The sequence below is a fragment of the Ambystoma mexicanum genome, chromosome 3p (assembly GCF_040938575.1).
Source record: "Ambystoma mexicanum isolate Mex_15411 chromosome 3p, UKY_AmexF1_1, whole genome shotgun sequence".
NCBI lineage: Eukaryota > Metazoa > Chordata > Amphibia > Caudata > Ambystomatidae > Ambystoma > Ambystoma mexicanum.
Genome location: NC_090925.1, coordinates 164,427,628 through 164,442,157, shown reverse-complemented (window position 1 = coordinate 164,442,157; position 14,530 = coordinate 164,427,628). Strand labels below are relative to the sequence as shown.

The window sequence follows — 14,530 nt, the reverse complement described above, 5'->3', positions numbered from 1 at the left end:
TGTAAATAACCTATCATATCATATCACACCCCCCCTCTATCCAGTAGCTGGTATCGTCTGATCTGGACATTGCCATCACCAGGAAGCCTTTTACTCTTCCCTTACGCGTCTACCAATATGTAATTCCAGTTGCAGACACATCCGTACTTGCACCACCATGTTTACTCCCTCTATTTTATTTATTTCATTTTAATTATGTATAACACGCCACACGCCCGAGGGCCTCTGAGTGCACACGAAAGACAGACAGGGGTCGGGCAACGGAAGGGTGATGGGAGGGGGGAGGGGTAAAAGAAAAAGCTCTGTCGAATCTGGGTTGAGGTTGAACAGGTGGGTTTTTATTTTCTTCTTGAATAGCGCCGGGTCGCCAGCCAGACGTATATGTCCGGGGAGTGAGTTCCATTGTAAGGTCCCACCTGAATTCCCCCTTTATTGGTTAATCCGTCGTTTCTGCCCCCATAATCTGTACCATCCAGTGACTAAGGCCTGGCGACCCCCTGGCGGGGGTCACACTGCGCCACCTCTCGGGCGAGGCCAGGCGCCGTGAGGGCACTGTGGTGGTGACGGGCCAGTACAGATGTTCGGTAACACAACCTCCAGAGCACATGCCATGCGGAAGACCCTCTGTCCACACCCCGCCGCGTGCAGCGAGCATGCGCACAGCCGCAGCGTGCGTCGCTGTGCCAGGAACCTCTGCTCACGTGCCGCCTCCATAGGGGGCAGAGGTAGGCTTTCTGCTGGGCAATATATATGTGTTATGCTGCATACTATATTCTACTGAACCAGTGTGCATGTTCCACATTTATTCAATTAAAATCCATGAGCAATGTCACTCAATTTACAAAATAAAAAAAAGCCCCACAGCATAGTTTCATATCCCCCTGCAGGTCCTCTTTGCAGCCGGGCAACCCTGCCAGGCCGTGTTGATGGCACTTTGCATATGAATGTGTCAACCTTTCCCCCATTTATATTCCAAAGGGCAGGTTTCTTTTTTTGGAGGCAGTCTAACTCGGAGCTCATGTGTGCTACTAATAGCAGCGTTTGCATTGTGGGATTTGTAGTTTTGATCGCTCCATTTTAAATGTCGGAGTGCAGTTCCCCAAATGCAAAGGAAGTCCGAGGAGTAAATGAGCGATTTGGGGTTCACATGGGGCCGGTTGAGAGCTCTGATAAACCTGTAATTTCCCTTTCAAACCCCTCCCTTTTTCCCCCTACAGCTCGGGGGCACGGAAACCACCTTGTGGAGGGGGGTGGGCGGGCGACTGCGCCAGGTGGCGATTGGACGCGCGCCTTCGCTCCTAAACCTGCCAGAAAGTGCTTTTCGGGGTCTGCAGGATAGAACATCTCCTACACCCTGTGATAAACCAGCCCCTCTCCCTTCTTTTCGGGGCCCCGTGGGGTGTACACTTGCTTCCTCCCACCTCCCAGTGTATTTAGTAATTGACCCACTGAGGAGGCACACCCCAATGCGTGCAGCTGTAGACGTTCAGTTAAAATGTTAGAACCCGGGCAGCACTGGTGGCCCCCCTTCAACCAGCCCCAGAGCAGTTTATGTCGGCCCTTCCTTCACGCGCCGCGCTCAGATTTTTATCTTTGGAATGGGAGGCTCTGCCTCTCGCCTTCCGCGGAAGGGTGCGGCGGCGGGTGCGCCTTGTTTTCGTGCAAGCAACTTCCTCCTCTCAAACTGCCGAAGGCCCTTGCTTTTAAGAAATTAAAAATATATAGATCTGTACAACTCATTTTTTTTAAAGCACAGCTGTGAGCAATGACGAATCCATAAACGCCTTATTCCGATTCTTAAGAGATGCTTAGCTGATCAATAACAAAGGCACCGTAACACTGACACAGCGCTTGCTGTTGTCATCCCAACTTAGCGGTTCCCGTCTGATCATGTTGAAAAGGATGAAATGCTGAGTCTACCCGACTGAATTGACCTTTGCTGCATGCGTCCACGGTTCACTGAACACTCCCCACCGACCCTAGCTTCGCCTAAAGAGGTGTCTTGTACAGCCCTACACTGTCTCTTTACGTGCGTATGGCTGGGTGCGGCGGCGCCCTTTCATGGTGGCAGAGGAACGGGAAGACGCGTCATCACACGCACTATTCCTCAGGCCGCTTCTGTACCACAAGTCCCCATTTGGGACCTCCCCGTGTGTGATCGTGCAGGGTTCGAAATGTGAAACTTCTCTATGGTAAGGAAACGCGGTAGTACTTCATTGCAGTACCTTCAGGGCTGCAGACCCCCACCCCCAATCCAGTGTACATTTTTACTAAATAAATAAATAATAAAATAAAAAGTGTTTTTTTCAGAGCAATGAATGAACAAGATGCAAGCCTGTCCCCAGTCTACGACCAAACAATAAAGTCATTTTGTAAAATGTCATGTCCAACGGTAGCAGTAATAATGAAAAGCCGAGAATGGCGCATTCTCTGTGCCGGTGCTTGAACGCGCTGAGCTACCTACCCCGCAGCAGCCATGCTGCACTGCGGCTTCCATGTCAGGCAGTAGGTGCTCCCCTTGGCACCACCTCGGAGTTACGTTGGGTCACTGCCAGTTTTCACGAAACCTAATCACAGGGGATCGCTTTTCGCCCCGCCTTCTCCAACCTGGAAAGAGGCCCTCCGAGTGGGCGTCTCGGGTGTCTGAATGGGCCGGCCCGAGACAGCTGTTTAGCCCTCGGGTGCGACTTCAAGGCGGTCCCTGTTCTTTAGTTTCCCGCACCCAATGTCTCTCGGTGTTCTGCTGGCCCCCCTCTTCCCCAGTGCAAGTAAGCTCCGATTTGCCACCCATTTTCACGTCACTATTCGTGACGGTGGCCCGCATGTGCAGTAATACGACTCCTGGCTTTGATTAAATCTGTCACCCTCCACTGTGGCTACGCTGTCAAGGCTTCCTTTGTTCTCTCCACACATCCTATTTGAATATGTTGTCTCATGGATAGGTCATAAAATCAGGACCAGCTGAAGATGTGCCAGGGCCCATTTCAATATGATGGTTTGGGGGGGCCCCTGCTTAGAGCGAAAACAGTCTGAGGCGCCTGTGGGGTGCATATGATATGATAGTTTATTTTATTTATATAGCGCCTACACACAATGTGCTTCACAGCGCTTCAAGGCAAGGGAGGGAACAAGGGAAAATACAATGACATTCTTACAGGCCATGAACAGTAAGGATGTGAAATTAACTATCATACTCGGCCTGACGACATTTCAGATAGTGCAAGAGCTAAGACACAGATAAGGAAGGGAGGGGGAGAGTGGGAAGGAAATAGAAATCACAATGGAGACAAGGATAAGTTTAGTAGCCGCCGATTACCTGGAGATGGCCAGGCAGCAGAGAGCTTAAACACTAAACACCCACTGAAGAGCTCTGAAACCTTCTTTGTCAGCAAATGGCTGATGCGGAGGAACCACTGTTAGAATGCGATGAGGTGATAACACTTTTGTATATCCCGTGGGAAGTGACGGCCAGAAGGCATCCAGGAAACACAGCTTGTAATGCGAGTATGACAAAGCGTACATTTTAAGCCCCCGAACGAAAATGGAGACATGTATATATTGCTGTGTTACAAGACTGCAAACCGGCAGCATGGGGCAGATGATGATGATGATGGGGGGGGGGGGCAGCTGAGACTGGAGGTCCCTTTCATTCGAATAAACTGAAAGGCCCTGACGCCACCCCTGAATAAAATGCTATCCTTAAAATAGTTTTAGTCGCATCGCTTTGATTGCGCTAAATGGCCACCATAACTAAAGCATTGGTGCACAGCTAAGAAGGACATGGGGATGCGGAGGGAGTTAGACACAGAGCTTGTAGCTGTTGCTTGGGTATATACCCTGTCATTGACTGACCATGGCCATGTTAATCCCTATGGACATTCCCACCCACAACCTACCCATCCCTGACTAAAAGACTTACACCTGGATCTCTTTGAACTAGCTTTATCAAGCGGTAAAATCAAACTGTGTGATTGAAGTTCCTGCCAGTGGTATTTAAAAAAGATTTCTAGAGTTAATGACTTAATTGGAGCTGTAAATGGCTAATGGTGTAATACAAATCCCCCAAGCAGGTCTGCCTTCAGACACTTAATTTAAACGCGGAAATCTTGATAAAATGATCAGTTTTGGCTTCTGTATAAATTATTAGATAGACATTTACTGGACACTACTATTCTATGCCCAAGTACCTGCACTATTTTGCAGCTTCTACCACCAATGGCCAATTAATGGCACTAAAGAAGTACCTGGTAAATGCCTTCCCCATGCTTACACAAAAGCCAAAACTGTATTCAAGCTGAGGCGTGGAATAGTAACGAGACGCCAATCTATGCGGCCACCCTGGATCTTTCAATGGCCGTTGGTTTAGTAGATTGTGACCTGTTATGGGAAAAGTTCGGTAAATGGGTCCTCCTCTCAGGTCTGCTTCAGATTCTGATTCATCTACATATAGATACCACCATTCAGGTTAGATTGAATATTGATGGAATTGGATTTGGGTTCTTTTACCAAAGTTGAAAGAATTGTGGCGGAATTGACCGTAGTCTATTTTGCCGCAATTCGACTTAGGTAAAACAACCCAAAAATGATTAATCAACCCAAATTAAACCACTCCACCCGCCTACTTACCGCCGCCGATTCTCTGTCGTATCTGATGCTGCAGGGTCCCTTTTTATTTTTTTTGGGTCCCCCGCTTCCAATGTCGAGGAAGCGGGGGACACCACCGCAACCCTCTGAACCGAAAATTCTGAACATGGGTACCGAAGACACTGCACCGCAGCTCCTCAAGTTCCATATTTTTGTCTCTGTACCAATGGTACTTGCCGAAATTCGGTCAAATGTACCACTCCTAGCAAAAATTAGATCAATTTGGGTATTTCAATGGAATTATGTCAAGCGAAGTCAGTACCTGTTCAGGTCCGAGGCAGCGTAGTGTCTTGGCCACGTTCCTTTTTAATTTTAAACCTTCCAGCGGGTCACCAGCGGTTCCATGGATCTGCTTCAGCGGTTCAGGATACTTGGCTCCTTTACTAAGTTTGGTGTGAACTCAGAAGATCGACTTGGAGTGGGCGCACGGTGCCTTCTCTTATCCAAAATCACCTTTGCGCTAGAGCGAAGAGAAACCAATAAGAGATCACCTCACATTCAACCATCCCAGACGTGTACCATTCATGGACCGTGGGGGTCCCAGACATCCTGGCACCCAGAGTGTGTATTGGAACTAGACAGCTCCAGCCCACATCCTGGGCGCACACAAACGAGGCATGCAGAAGCCCATGAAAGCTTTGGTTTGCGTGGTGTTCTGCATTACCAAATAAGGAATTTACCGGGTCAGCTTGACCTGGGGAAGGCAAAGGGACAAGATGGCCAAAGGACAGAACTGAGGACATCGTGGCATGGCCATTTTGGGCACTGGCCTGTCAAAAATACTGCAGCCATCACCTCTGTCCTGGGCACACTTGTACATTCACAAAAAATCCTTTGAGGGTGATAGGGTACATTATGCACTGATAAAAAGTTACCAAGAAATAACAACAAAGTGAAAGACTAAGGGAACCAAAGTCTCCCAGTATTGACAGTCTGAAGGGCATGTCAGTTCCCCATAACAAAATGAGCAAAAGCCCAGTGGAGTACAGCAGAAGGCTGGGCTCCACTGGCAAAAGTCAGGCTAGTATGGTCAGACAACAGCAAAAAAGTTGGGAGTTCACAATTGGAGGAGAAATTACCCATAAATAGAAATATTTCCTTACAGGATGGCCACCAGGTGGGAGATTGATCCAGGTTGGGCGCAGAGACTCCAGTATAAGGAAAACGAGAACTATATTAAGGATAAGGCACCTGGTTGCGCGACCTGTAATGGGTGGACAGTGCAGTCTGACAGCTGCACCATGACCAGGGGAGTCCAATTGAAAGCAGGAGCTGCATGATCTAAAGGGTTTCTGGATTCACGGAAAGGAGACCTGGAGAGGCCTAAAGAACTTGCCAAGAAAAGGTACAGTGAACTTCTTTTGGCAAGTGAACTTTTTGCCAAGTGAACATTGTGCCAAGTGAACTTTTCCTTGCCAAGTGAAACTTGAGAGACTTGTGTAACTTTGTAATCCCGAGTGCCTTAAACTTGAGGAAGGGAGCTGCAGAAAGCCTCCATTGTCACATTAAGTGTACTTGGAACCCTATTGAGTTGGCCAAATCCCATTTCACCCTAATATTCTGTGGCAGTGAGAACATGCATAGGTTTTGACACCAACAGTATTTTGTATTGGACTGACAGACTTGGACTTGCTTTTGTTTTCTTTATGTTAGGAAACATTCTCATCTTCAAGTTAGGGCAAGTTAGGCGTTACACCACCCTGACCATTGAGAATAAAGGTTTTCAAACTATGTTTCACTTGTCTGTGTCGTCTCTTGATGCCATGCCTATCTCACAGAGGCAAGAGAAAAGTTGTAGGAATGAAACCATATTGGAGAGAACAGCAGTAACCTTTGATGAACCCGAGTCGTGGCAGCAGACGCACACCTTCAGGCTCGACAAAGCGCGCTACACCTGATACCCCAGTAAAGGTGGGGAGTGCTTGAACACCCCATTCACCCCTGAAGCAATGCCAAGGAGTGGGTGTCTTATATTCGAGATGCTGTCTTCATGTTTTGCTGACTGGCCACTAATTGAGCTCTAGTGGCACAATATCTGCTTTTCGCCTGCAGTTATTTCACGTGCTTAACCCTGGATAATCAAATACTGCTCGAGAGCTGCGCTCTTACTTTCCAGCTCAGCCACCTGCTTGTCTAGGGACATGCAACCTTCAGATCTACAGATGCTTTGGCACCAAAAGTCCTGGAAACCTTTAGAAATTGAGAGGGATCCTCAGTGTTGAGGCCCAGAACATCTTGAGAGCCTCAGGCTCCTTAGGACTCAATTTCCAGAGTCAGTAATTTTATAAAGCCTCGCCATGTTTCTTTGTAGACTTTTTGTTTCTGGGTACAATGTCCTGGTGCCATCAGTGTTGATTAGAGTTCAATGAAAGCCCCCAGAACACATCTTCAGGATCTGCCCAAATCCCTTCCGAGGGGTCCTTGTGAATAGGAATCCAGAAATGTAAAGTGTTGAGCCGAATTCTGGCTTTCGATCCTTTAATCTGGATATGTTGGAAATCCAATACATTGGAAGGTTCCTGGAATGATTCCACTTGCTTAATGTAGAGCAGAAAGCAGATCCCTGAAGAGACATTCCTTTTCAGCACCTCCTGAGAAGTATAAGAAAGCATGGATGTTAGGGGAGCGGTAATGAGAGCAGGGATGCTGCTACGAGTAAGACACAGTCTGTGGTCACCTTCTCGCATCAGTCATCAGGAAGGCAAGGCATGTTGATCCTGTGGTCGTGTGGCTCTGTGGTTATGAACCTTTCTGGTTCCTGCCTAAAGGAAGTAGGAACTTTTGAGTGTGTTGTCAATGGTATAATCTTCTATTCTGACTCTACAACGGCAGTCTACACCTCTTAACACTGGCATTGGAATTAGCATCACCCCTCTTCTTGTGTTCTCTGACCTCCATTTTCCTGGAGGCTTTCTTTTGTAGAGGTGTTGGTTATAAATTCGACCCTTGTGTAGGTTTTGCATCAGGTGGTCGCTCTGACACATCTCGCAGCCAGCCCCTGAATCGGCTGCACCCTATTCCTCTGTCACAGTTATGATCCTCCAGGTTCATGTCTGCACATTTTATGAACATGTGCCTGACTCCATCTGGGTTAATTCAAAGGACTGAATCCAAATCTACATTGTGTTGAGACCCTTTTTACATTTTTCTAATGAGAGGTTTGAGGCTACTTTGAGGAACCGGAGGGCGTCCTCACTTTCCCCCTGGTTCCTCCTCTTGAATGGCCAGTGAAAGGCCATCTCTTTTGGATCCTGACCCTGCGGGTGGATATGTGAGAGAGGATCACCTGGGTGGAGAAGACTTGGTGAGTGGCGAGAGGATGTCCTTAGGTAAGACACAGTATCCCCACGTTCTCTTTCATAATGATTCCTCCATCCCACGAGCCTTCATAGGCTATTTTCAGCCCTTTCCTATTCTACCCCTAAAATATCCCCCAAGAAATACCATCTTGATACTAGGACACAGAAGAGGCCAACTAGGAAGACCCATTCTCTTTTTGCTAATACAGACATGTATCAGAATAAACTGTGTACTGGGACGAGGAGAAGGACATCATGAGTTGGGCAGAACTACCGTTCTGAGGATGAGCCGTCTTGTCTTCCCAGGACTAATCATGGTGGCAGAAACTTTAAAACCTGACATCCTTTGATAAATAAAGGCAGCTGTGGAGGCAGTGAACTGTGAAGGCAGAGTCAGCTGTGCAGCAGTGAGGCAAGCAAAGCTCCTGAGACCCGAAAAGAGTTTATGCAGCATAAAGCAGAGCTGGAGGTCGGTGGCAGACCGAAGGAAAGAGACCGGCGTGACCAAGCAAACTAGTCGAGCAAGTTCTGAGCTGCAGGAGGAGCGCTGCCGGTTGCGCAAAGCCACAGAGAGCCGCTGGAAGCAGAGACGTGCTACCGCGCAGGAAGGAGAAAACATGTGGCGGTCATGGACCTCGCAACAAATCCGTAGGCTCCGACCAGTGAGTGAATCCAGGCGGGGGGAACACCGGGTTGGTAGGCGAATATGTAACGCAAGAAACAAACATTGATTTAAGTGGAATCAAGTATTTCTGTAAACGCCCAGGGAAGTGAAAGTAAATATAAGCATTTGTGAATGCCGAATAAAGTGAAAGCAAGTGTTGAGCAATCTTGAACATTAAACTGAATGAAAGAAATACCATGAACTGCAATGCAGGAGAAAACAGACAAGAGCAAAAGCCAAAAGGAGAATTGAAAGAACTGCATGCGCTGAATGCATATTGGCAGAAGCCAGGAGAGTACAGGAAGGAGTAACTAGAGCATGATGGCACTAGTGAATATTGGGCAGAATGATAGAAAGGTGGTGAATTTGGCAGATACCACAAACTGTATTATCTGAGACACAAAAAGTGGCAAAGACAAGGAAATACCAAGATGGGTATCTATATAGTAAACCAACACTGGCAGCATCAAAAGGAGTTCAAAGAAATTGCAACAGTTGCATTGTGATCAACCAAGCCACTGTGTAGTGTCTGGAGAGTATGACACAGGTGGTGAAATCACAGAGCACTGTCAAGCTGACACAGTGGCCTAATGTTGATGGAAAAGCTGCAAGGAAGGGGGACCGGTTGCATGACATGTAATAGGTGGACCTTGTGGTCCGACAACTGCACCTAGACCGAGTGCGCCCCTATGTAGAAAGGCCACTGAAAAAATCTCTGAAGGAGATTAGGTTTATACTAAAACAAACTGTGATATAACCTTTCGAAGATCAGAAACTGAACTGTCTGTGTGAACTGGTGAAAAGCACCAATAGTTTTAAGGGCTTGGAAGTGTCCCAAGGAATTGTGGTGTTTTGAAAAGGTGGAAGATTATTCTATGAGAAGGGATCCCCCACCCCACATGCCTAGAGAAGTGTTTTGAACTTGGGGAAGCTGATAACGAGCCAACCTATGGATGAAGCTTTTTTACTTTGAACACTATTCATTTTGATACTGACATCCCTACACATTGGAAACAGACGTGAGGGCCAGTATAGGTTTTGGACACAGCCATTTTCTTCAGACTTCCAGACACATACTATCCTTAGTTTGGTTTAGGTAGGGAAATCCCACCTTAGCATAGGGCAGTTAAGCCTTACTCCATCCCAGATTTTAAATTAATAAAACTCTTGGAGACAAAACTTGAACCTGTTGTCTGTGTCTGATGCCTTCACGCTACCCACACATGTGGGCTTGAAGACCTATACATTGCATGCACTGAACTGTTATATTTCATTTCATTGGAGTGAAAACACCTCACCAATTGCTCAAGTAACACAATTAGTGATTCTGTGCATTACATGTAAAAACTTAATTTACTTAGTAGAATCTGGTGAAGTAATTTGAGATAATCTGGAAGAAACACTGATCTTCCCCTGAACGAGTTATGAAGTATTAATGTGGAATTCAGCACAAACTTAGACTGATGTTCAGCACACTTGGAAAGTACAGTGCTTACTCGCTTGCATTGTCTGCGCCTGCTGGTGGGCACTTCACATCTAATGTCACTGTGATTGTCTGGTCCTGCTGGTGACCACCACTGCACGTCTAATGTCATTGTGATAGTCTGCTCCTGGGCACTGCATGTCTAATGTCATTGTGATAGTCTGCGCCTGCTGGTGGGCACTGCACGTCTATTGTCGGTGTGATAGCATGCTCCTGCTGGTGGGCACTGCACGCCTAATGTCATTGTGATTGTCTGCCCCTGCTGGTGGGCACTGCACGCCTAATGTCATTGTGATAGTCTGCTCCTGCTGGTGGGCGCTGCACATTTAATGTCACTGTGATTGTCTGGTCCTGCTGGTGACCACTGCATGTCTAATGTCATTGTGATAGCCTGCTCCTGGGCACTGCATGTCTAATGTCATTGTGATGATCTGCTCCTGCTGGTGGGCACTGCACGTCTATTGTCAGTGTTATAGCCTGCTCCTGACTGGTGGGCACTGCACATCTAATGTCATTGTGATAGTCTGCTGCTGATGGTGGGCACTGCATGTCTTATGTCATTGTGATAGCCTGCTCCTGCTGGTGGGCACTGCACGTCTAATGTCATTGTGATGGTCTGTTCCTGCTGGTGGGCACTGCACGTCTAATGTCACTGTGATAGTCTGATCCTGCTGGTGGGCACTGCATGTCTGTCATTGTGATAGTCTGCTCCTGTGCACTGCATGTCTAATATCATTGTGATAGTCTGCTCCTGCTGGTGGGCACTGCACGTCTAATGTCACTGTGATAGTCTGATCCTGCTGGTGGGCACTGCACGTCTAATGTCATTGTGATTGTCTGTTCCTGCTGGTGGTGTTACTCACCACTCCGAAATAGGCCGAAGATGCAGAGAAGTGACCTTGGCGATGATGGTGGTACACAAATCGATATTCAGCCTTCCATCACAGCTCCCCTGAGTACAAGACTCAGACTTCCTCAAAGAGGGGCTCTTTTCTACAATGTACCTCTCTGCTGTTTCAGTTAGGACAGACAGAGGTGTCAATTGAATAAAAGAGCGGGGAGAACACACACCGCCAATACCAATGCTGCAAAGGAATACAAAGATATTAGACGGAGGTGAGATAAATGCAAGTGTTTAGAACAGTTGAATTAAATGGGCAACTACCTAGATAGATATTGGAGTGGAACTTCCCCGGGGTGGATCTACAAGGAATAACACAAAAATGAGTGGAAATGGTCTAATTCAATATCGGTCCCAACTATATATATATAGAATCGATAACAACTAACCTGAATAAGGATATAATGAGGAAAGGGATCCTGGAACAGAAGACGACGACAGGAGAAAATAACAAACAGGGATGTTAGTATAGGGAAGTAGCCCTGGACGGCACGAGGGTCGCACTAGTGCCGGGTCGGTGCAGTTTTCAGGAGAGCGTTTATATGCACTTGAGGGCAATATCACATGAAAGTCACTCAATGTCCCAGAATCCAACAGAAGACTAATATCCACACGAATTGTGGAGATAAACAGTTGTGGAAATGGGGATAGCCAATTAAGTCTGTACCTGAGCACACATGTATCCCGAGTAGCTGTAGATGAGATCCGGATAGAATGCAGAGGCGGCAACCAGGAATGAAGTGCCGCAGAAGGGAGTCGGATCCAGTAACGTTCCGAGTCAAAACAACCAGACGAGCACGACAGGAAATAAGGGAGGAGACGAGGCAATACAGTAGTCGGGCAAAAGGTCAACACCAGGAGTTCAGATGAGGAATCGTGTGTATGAAGACACGAAGAGGAAACGGACGAAACCGCGAGTAGCTGATAACGCTAATTAGCAGCAACGAGCCCCTTGGAAGACGGTGGTTTTATAGTCGTAGGAGGGGCTTGTTTTGCCGTACCTCTTCTACGTACAAGAGTCAGCTGACCCGGAGTCCGTCGAAGTTTGTACAGACGCCATGGTAGCCTGTATCTGGTCCATAGAGGAGCTTGTAAAGAAGTCGTACCCTGCAAGGAGGCCCGCGAGGAAGCCTGAAGTGTAACAGGTGGGCACTGCACGTCTAATGTCATTGTGATTGTCTGTTCCTGCTGGTGGGCACTGCACATCTAATGTCACTGTGATAGTCTGATCCTGCTGGTGGGCACTGCATGTCTAATGTCATTGTTATAGTCTGGTCCTGCTGGTGGGCACTGCACGTCTAATGTCACTGTGATAGTCTGATCCTGCTGGTGGGCACTGCACATCTAATGTCATTGTGATTGTCTGCTCCTGCTGGTGGGCACTGCACGCCTAATGTAATTGTGATAGCCTGCTCCTGACTGGTGGGCATTGCACATCTAATGACATTATGATAGTCTGCTCCTGATGGTGGGCACTGCACGTCTATTGTCAGTGTGATAGCCTGCTCCTGCTGGTGGGCACTGCACATCTAATGTCATTGTGATAGCCTGCTCCTGCTAGTGGGCACTGCATGTCTAATTCCATTGTGATTGTCTGTTTCTGCTGGTGGGCACTGCACGTCTAATGTCATTGTTATAGTCTGGTCCTGCTGGTGGGACCTGCACGTCTAATATCATTGTGATATCCTGCTCCTGCTAGTGGGCACTGCATGTCTAATTCCATTGTGATTGTCTGTTTCTGTAGGTGGGCACTGCACGTCTAATGTCGTCGTGATAGTCTGCACGTTTAGTGCCTAAATAAATTAAAAAAAAAAGAAAATATAAAATACGCAGCAATGACCTTGAACATGCAAATAGAGGCACTATATCAAACCCAAGAACATAACATAACATGTGAGACCTTTTGAGATATGTGCAGTGATGCTTGTTTAATACATTCAGAACAGCTGCCTCTGTGCTAACAACACAAAAATATATGGGATTTGGTAATGACTGTTTGTAAGGATGCATTTGTACAGTGAGTATTATTCGCAATGTCTCCAAGTGCCTAAGATACTTGCTAGGTCGGACTAGAATGATCTTTGCTCGCCACCAGACCTAATGAAGATACATACGAGAGGGTGTCTGATGTCAGTTTCACCACCATGCCTAACCAGGGCATCTTGCTTAAAGCTCTGTTGCAACAGTGGGCATTTTTGTAAGAGCCAGGTGAATTGGAACTAGATTTGTGTCATTGTGCTTTAAATAGCGTATTTTGTTTCCCTGGTACACTGATGTGCTTTCCCCTTTAATGCTGCATTGCATTGTGCTATCTCTGTTTGACCATTGAGACAATTCACGGGATCATGTCACTACTCCCCAGGGGGAGTCCTTCCCCTGTGAGGCTAGGGAGGTGAGGCCGCTGCACAATATTCCCCCTTTGGGGGGTGGAAAGTGGGACCTCACAGGGAGAGACTCCGCTTCTGGGGACAAGGACTCCCCTTCCATGATGGAACTCCTTACCCCGTTTGCCCTTGGGACCCTGAAACATTTAACATCTGTTGAGACTCAAACTAACATTACTACCATGTGTTATTTTAGTACTCCCTCTCTTCTTCCTGCAAGACATGACATTGTTAAGATGAACATCCACCCTCATCCAGGAACTTATCATAAAAGTACTGAGAAGAAGAAGCTCCACGGAGTTATGCAAGATGCTTCCTCAGAACATATGGAAGGTACTGGGAAGAAGAAGCTCCACAGAGTTATGCAGGATGCTTCCTCAGAACATATGGAAGGTACTACGAAGAGGCAAAGCAGGCTGCAGTAGACCAGGGACGTCATTTCACCAAAGTGCCAGGGGTAGCAGAAGTGACATCACACGACCCTTGATCTCTGATGACACCACAGGAAGTGATGTTATTTGACCCCACCATGTAATGACATCAAGGGAAGCGATGGAACACAACCTTTCACCCCATGACAAAACAGGAAGTGGCATCACATAGCATTGTTCCAAAGTACACTACAAAAAAATATGGTTATGATGCCAATATAATGTGACATACATTTCATGCAAGAACGGGTCGCCATACTTATCGTTAATATCAGTGTGTGTATAGGCCCATATTACCAAATTACTGTGAATGCCAGCAGTCGTCCAAGGCCAAATGATGACGTGTTATTAGATTGCACTTAAGCTTAAGCACTTAATATAGAACAAAAATGCATACAATGATCACCCAAACTGTGTTTGTACTCATTTACCGACCTCAGAAGGATGAAAGGCTGAGTTGAGTAACGTAATCAGTAACTCACACCCTGAAGTGTGCCTGAAATAAACCTTCAATGAGTCTAGCAATTATCGTATAGAATTCCAGAAAGACAAATTATTTGTTATTCCTATTCTTTCTTATTTAGGGTCACTGCTCAATGTTACACTTGTGGAACCCCCCCTTTTTTTAAGAGGCCTGTACAAGAAAGCCAGCCACTCCAGAAACAAAGAGCCACATGGTGCTGGCCACAGCCCAGGTGTTTCTATTTTTCAAGGGTAGCAAGGG

The 14,530-nt window shown here is 46.9% G+C and overlaps 1 protein-coding gene and 1 long non-coding RNA gene across 4 annotated transcripts in view; one reads left to right on the top strand and one right to left on the bottom strand.

Moving 5' to 3' along the window:
- Positions 1-2,856, bottom strand: part of LOC138580203 (uncharacterized) — a 183,848-nt gene extending 180,992 nt beyond the window's left edge. The window contains exon 1 of the long non-coding RNA XR_011304202.1: positions 2,465-2,856. This is a non-coding gene — a long non-coding RNA (uncharacterized lncRNA). The remainder of the gene's footprint in view (positions 1-2,464) is intronic.
- Positions 1-14,530, top strand: part of STYK1 (serine/threonine/tyrosine kinase 1) — a 99,289-nt gene that overhangs the window by 38,177 nt on the left and 46,582 nt on the right. The window lies entirely within an intron of this gene.